Source organism: Silene latifolia, chromosome 7, assembly GCF_048544455.1.
Source record: "Silene latifolia isolate original U9 population chromosome 7, ASM4854445v1, whole genome shotgun sequence".
Classification (NCBI taxonomy): Eukaryota; Viridiplantae; Streptophyta; class Magnoliopsida; order Caryophyllales; family Caryophyllaceae; genus Silene; species Silene latifolia.
The window spans coordinates 104,455,700-104,463,038 of record NC_133532.1 but is presented as its reverse complement, the minus strand read 5'-3'; positions in this window follow the sequence as shown (position 1 = coordinate 104,463,038).

The window sequence follows — 7,339 nt, the reverse complement described above, 5'->3', positions numbered from 1 at the left end:
CCTAATCTGCAAAGAAGGGGTTTTCACTTAGCCAATAGATGCTGTCTTTGTGAACAGCAGGGGGAATCCCATACACATCTTTTTTTCTCTTGCTCTTTTTCAAATGCAGTTTGGCTAGCCATGTTGAAATGGATGAGGTTTGTTAGGACAGCTCATGGTCTTGAACAAGAGCTGATAGGCATTAGTGCAGCTGGGGGCCGAAATACCTGGAGGAGTGTATGGTTTCAGGTCACTTTGGCTGCCACCACTTATCAGATTTGGAGGGAGAGGAATTCTCGAATTTTTCAGCATCAGTCCATGAATGTGCAGGCTAATGTCCAAATCATTAAGGTCCAAGTTCTAGTTCGTTTTTTAGCAACGTAAATCACAAATATCATAGTCTTGTAATCTCTGCTTTATGTTCATAGATGGGGTTTGATGTTGTTAGGCTGCTTGGCAGCATAGTTACCATTGTACTCTAGTGTGTTAGTCTTTCAAATTTGTAATTTCTTTTCAACAATGAAATGATAACTTTTTGAAAAAAAAAAAAACAGCATTATTTTCAACATCATCAAATAGTTGTTTATTAAGAGTCTTCAAAGGCTTATTCAATCTTTTTAACTTCATAACAACTCTGAACATATTAGTACCCTTCCAGAACTTATACCACTGATGTTGTACACAAATGTGAAACTCTGCAACTTGGCTCCACATATTGAAGTATTTAAGCTTCTTCTCCCTTTCATACAACTATTAGAATCTTGAATTATGCATGGTGTATGATCAAAAAGACCTTCATTATAAAAATGAGCATAAGATTGAGATCTGCTGAAGCCAAGCATTATTAACCAGAACTCAGTCAAACCTGGAATAAACCCTAGTCTTAGGATCATGTTTGTTATTCTAGGTGTAGAGGGATCCAACGACAAGGCTACCCAAAAGATGGTAATAATCAATACAAGCTTGAAAATCTTCCATTTCTTCCTCAATAGTTTGACCTCTTAGCCTCTCAGAAGGGCTCAACACACAGTTAAAATCCCCACAAAGAATCCAGGGTATATCAATATTGTCGAGCATATATTCGAGATCATGCCATAAGGACTTCCTATCGTAGTATCATTATAGACATATATCATAGTGCAAAAGAACTGGAATTTAGAACTAATTTCAGTCACTTCCATGTGAATTAGCTGAGCACTATACTGGAAAAAATGAACATGAAATACAGAACGATTCCAAAGTACCCAAACTCTCCCTCCAGGATAGTAGGACGTATTAGTAAATATGGACCAGTCATCACACACATTTGACCTTACAGCAAAACCTTTGTCTCAAGGAGACCAAATAAACTCACCTGATAAGAATGTAGAAACCATTTAACTTGTTTTTGCTTAGGTAGGCTATTCAATCCCCTAATATTCCAAAATCTTATGTTATGCATTACTCCTAGAAGGGAATAACACACTACCATTTGTACCAACTCCAACCCTTGGTGCAGCACTGACCAGAGCATTTCCAATCTCAACTTTGGGAGCAGCACTATTAAGTGCATCCTGAAAAGTATATTGGCTGACAGAGGTAGATGCCTTTCCTACTCTTATAATCTCATGTCCGCTTAGAGTAATTGGTGACCTAGCGGGATTATTAACTTGCTTGTAAGTACCTTATTTAGACCAAGTAACTTGTAGCTTGGGCTATATCTCCTCGGGGTTTTGTCACCGCTGCGGGAGTATCAGGCACAAGAACAGTTGGGGACATTGGTATAGAAGGTACAAGCATTTTTGTTACCTGGTCGAAAATTGGTATTCCACAAAAATGACCACAAGAACTCCTCAGCTACAAACCAGAGTCTATACAGTATTCATATACATTCCATATCAATACACCTTAAACTAAAAATTCAACCTACTTGCAAAACCTCTAAATCATTTATGAATCCAACCTCCCTTTTTAAGAAGGTTTGCATACAATCTTTAAGAAACAAATTAATCAAAAGATTTACGTATAAAGCTTACCTACTTTAAATTTTCATACTAAACAACAAGGTGTAAACAAATAAATCAGGAATTTACACTAACTACTTTCAACACAAATTCTACTTCTGTCCAGCTTTACCAAAACAGAGCCCCATACCAAACCGTACATTGAAATGTTCCCAATTTTTTTATACACGTTCTACACTTCAATATCTAAAATTTCATCTCTAATAGTCATCCCACTTTGCACTAATAATTAATTAAAAATCCCGCAAAGTTACAGTAATTCTCAACAACACCAAATTTCAATCAAGCATGCTTTTAGTTCATTCAATTAACCAAATTTCATCCTAATCAATCACTAATCAAAATCAACAATTAAAAACCAGAAACATAAGACTAATTCATATTTGTTATGGCGTACTTAAGATCATTACAAAAATTGTCACAAAAGCCATACGATTGTAAAGTTTATAAAAATCAAAACATAATCAAAATCAATACAATTTCATGCTTTTGTTGACAAATACCACTCTAATTAACTATAATAAACATAAATAAGTGATAAATTAAGAATTAATTATATATTTAGAGAATATTTGAGAGCAAAAATTGACAAGAAAAGATCAATTATGGCTGATTTCCTTTTCTTTTCCCCTTTTCTCCTTCTGATTTCCTAGGGTTTTGTTAATGAGAGGTTGTGTGATTTGTTTCACTTGTCAGTAAACTCTAAGCCAAAGACATATTATGTGTGATTCATCTCTTTTCTTTTTGTTTTGTTTTTTTAAAGGTAAATAAATAATTAATACGGTTCCAGTTAATATAATACGGGTTTGCTTTTTCGATCCAAATTAAAAACTTAGGTCTCATTTATTACAAGTCAATCCATCACCTACATAACATAATCTTGTATAATTACTATACACTCACTTAACCATGCACACAACGTAGACTCATCATGACTTAGTAGTAATTTCAACTTAAAGACTAATCTCGACTTTTTCGGACTTTCCAGCACATGGCAGACTCAGTATAAAATACGTAACTAATTCCAGAAATATCCAATCGCTGTAAGGCCAATTGTCTTGGAACCCCATAACTCTTAGCTACAATTCTTATCTAAAGCATTTCCCAAATTCCAATTATCAAGGATTTTCAGACCGATTTCTAAAAACCGACAGAATCTGTCGTCGCATAAAAAATATCGATTCATAAAACGAGTTTAAGACATCATTTTTTGGTAATTCCAAATTCTATTAACATCTAGACTCTACAAAGATGATGTATGAAAATGACCCAGTAGTGAATCGACAATTAAATTGGTTTGGTAATTCCAAATTCTATTGTTATCTAAACTCTACAAAGATGATGTATGAAAATGACCCAGTAGTGAATCGACAAATAAATTGGGGTTTCAAACCATTTTTCACAATCAAATCAGATTCGCGGACTTTTCAGCGACTGGTTCATAAATAAATCACCTAGGACATACCATAAGGTATTTGGCTACTATATTTGATATGCATAAACTAGACTTCAAATAAACGGGGCTCTGTTTTCAAACTTTTCGATTAAGAAGAATTTAAAACAAAGATAAAACGATTGATTGAAATCGTCAATCGAGAGGCGCAATCATTGACACGACCGAAAAACGACGACACTAACCTGACACGAAGTTAAAAGGTTAGGGTCAAGACGTTGTGACCTATTTAAGTAATTGGGTTGACACGACACGATACGAAACTTAAATGGGTCGGGTTATGGTTGATGTCTTTTGACACGAACCTGACACGAATTACCCATTTATTTAAAATTAGTGTAGTTCCCGTACAAATGTACGGTTTTTTAGATGAGGGTGTTAGAGATTATAACAATTAAATTGTTATTTATTTAACTCCATTATAAATTTAATAATAAAATAACTATTGATATTCATATTAAGAATCGGAAATGAAAAACTTCAATAGTTTTAACCCGAATATGATTATGTTTACTCAAAATATTTTGTCAAAATTATTTTTAAAAATAATATTATATTACTGCATCCACTTAAAACATCAACATTAACTGATGACGTTATTACTAAAATCAGATAAGATATGTGGATATAATCATAATAGCCATTAATTGAGTTTTTATCCAAAATAAATTGACATATTATTAACTTCATTTCACCTAATTGCATTTTGATTTGAGAAAAAAAATTGATCGGCAAAACAAATCGAAATAATTGGGTAATGTCATGAAATGTGTATTTTAATGATTTTATTTTCTAATTCTCTAGCCATATTTTATTTTAATTAAAAATATTATATTTTAGAGTTTAATGTAAGGATAATGGTTTAATAAAAGAAAAAATTATTTGTTTCTTTATTTAAGTAAGTACATTTTGGAGGGAAAACTTTTTATAGTTTTTATTCTCTTAGTATATAGGGAGATTGTCATAATATATTTGGCTTGAGTTAATAATTCAACCATACAACTTAAAATTAGCATTTTCATTCATCATTTTTGAGATAATAGGATTATAAAACGTAGTTTATTGTATTAGTTTATTGGGTTAAATGGGTTATGGGTTAAAAATGACCTGCTTAAAGATAATTGGGTTAAACAGGTCGGGTTGGGTTATAGAAAAATTAAATGGGTCGGGTTAGGGTTGAGACAAATGACCCGTTTATGTAATTGGGTCGGGTTAGGGTTGGGATAGTGGTGACCCATTTAATATTGACACGAACGCGAACACGACACGACGATCGATCTGTTTGCAGTGTCTAGAAATCGACTTACAATAAGGGGAATCGAATCTGGTTGAAATAGGTGAAAAATCTCTAATCAATTTAAAGGCTCCCCACTCTCTTCTTTCTCTCCCTCTCTCTAGGTTTAGAAATGAGTTTAGAAATGCTAAATAAAATTAGAAATGACTTAAGCGCTATTAACAAAACACTTGGTCAAAACCAAGTACGCGACCGAGTACTCCAACTAAAATACGGAGTATTGTAAAAAAAATACTTCGCACCACACGAAGAAACAATACGATAAGTTCCCTATAAATCACAATATATTAATTCAAACATGTCTGAAGCACGCTTATTATTCAACGAAAAACTACTGTGATGTTGTTTTACAAAATGGCACGCATCACAAACCAAATTTTTATTGTAATTTAAACAACGAGCAAAAGGAATAGCCTTAACCACTTTATCAGACGGATGCCCCAGTCGTTGATGCCAAAGAGCAAGAGAACTCGTATCAGCTACTTGATTCACCACCAAAGGGCCTAGCACCCGCATAATTCCAAGAAAGTCCATCACGCAGATCACCTACTCCAATCGTCGTCCTCAAAGAACGGTCCTGAATAAGACAAGAACTCTTAGCAAATTCAAAAATATAGTCATGATCAGAAGTAAGTTCTTAGACGGATATTAAATTACAAGTCAGGCTCGGAACATATAAGACACGACGCAAGGTAATAGTATCTTCAATATAAACCAAACCCATGGTCGTGGACACGACCTGTTGCCCATTAGGAAGGCCAACAAGGCGTGGAGGAATAACAATCTGATCTTCAAAACATAACAAGTTGCCAGTGACATGGTTGGAAGCACCTGCGTCAAGTATCCTAGAACACATACTGCTCAAACGATCATTAGCAAGAACGGAGTTTGTAGAGACACCAGAGGTCACTAAATGCGCCTGAACCGCGGGACCCATACCACTGGCAGCAGGAGAGCTACGACTGGCAGCAGCTCCAAATGAACCCGAACCCGACTCAGCAACACCCGTACCAGAAAACCCACGGGAAGCCCATGTTCTAGCGCGACGGAGATCGGTTAACATGCGAGGCCGATCACCCCACCAATCGAGGAACTTTTGACTTTTAATATAACAATTGGTAATGTCATGACCCCCGGTTTCACAATACGAGCAATAAAGCGACGCCGATCACCACGCTCCTTATCACGCAAGGCACGCCAATCAACAACGGACGGGAATCGGCGGCGTGGCAAAAGCAACCACCTCAGACACGTCGAGAGGAGGCTCCACATGAGCGCGTAAACGTTCCTCTTGTAAGACGACATGATACGCCTTATTAAGGGTAGGCAAGAGATCGAGTTGGAATTTTTGAGACCGTATATTATCGTACAAAGTAGCGTCAAGGCCCATAAAAAACTAATGTAATCTTTCATTATCAAGTCGCTTAATTGTAGCGAGACCTATCTGACATTCACACTTACCGCACTTACAAGCAAAAGACGGTTCGTGTACAACAATGGAGTCCCAAAGAGCTTTCATTTTACCGTAAAAAGTTGTAACATCCATACCTTTAGTATGTTTACAATTATGTAATTGTGTTTTGATACCATGAATCTTTATGCCATCGACAACCGTAAACTGAGCCTCCAATTCAGACCACAAGACCGCGACATCAACGTACGAAATAGTATCCAGAAGCGACGAATCGTTTGTGTTGCGAATTCATTAAACCAGGGTACAATGAATAACCTCCCAAATTTCGAGATAAAATTTAACAGTCGACTTTTTAATTGAGCCATCAACGAATCCAAACTAGCAGCGGGTTTTCAAGGACATCTTCATCGAGTTTTTCTAATCCTCCCAATTATCGCGGCGGAGGACAACATTAGAAGTTTTTGCACTAGGCACATCATGAGATCCGAGATAATAAGGGCTAGAGAAATCGAGTTTTGGTGGTTCAGGTGGTGTCTCGTCACCGGGCATGGTGGCGGAGCGAATGATTTTCGTTGTGCTGTTTGTGTTTTAGGCTAGGGTTTTTGTATAAAGAGGATTCCCTGATACCATGTTAAGACGATATGAGGGGAATGTTGTTTGTTATTGCATTGGCCAAGTCGACTTATATAATTACATAGATGGGCTCATATAATATGGGCCTAGATAATATCGCTTCATACAATCGTATCTATCAATATAATCCTAATAAGGCATAAAAATAAGTTAACAATATTTTTTTCGTAAAGGGAGCCTCATTATGCTGACGAGATTTAAACATAGGTCATGAATATCACCCCTCATGACTTTACCGGGCTAAGCAGTTAATATCCGCTAAACTAGCAATGTTTTGAGAGCGGAAAGAAGGGGTAATCAATCAATAAGTCTAACATTATCATTGTTAGGCCCTATTCTTTTGGACTTAATTTCAGTTCTAATAAGTTGATTGATTGATTGACTCCATTCGATTTGTTCGACTCCATTCGATTCGATTCGATTCGATTGATTCGATTGATTGATTGATTGATTGATTGATTGAATCAGATCGATTTGATTGATTCAGTTCATATTAGTTTATTTCAACATTACTATTATTATTCTTATTGATATTATTATTATTATTATTATTATTATTATTA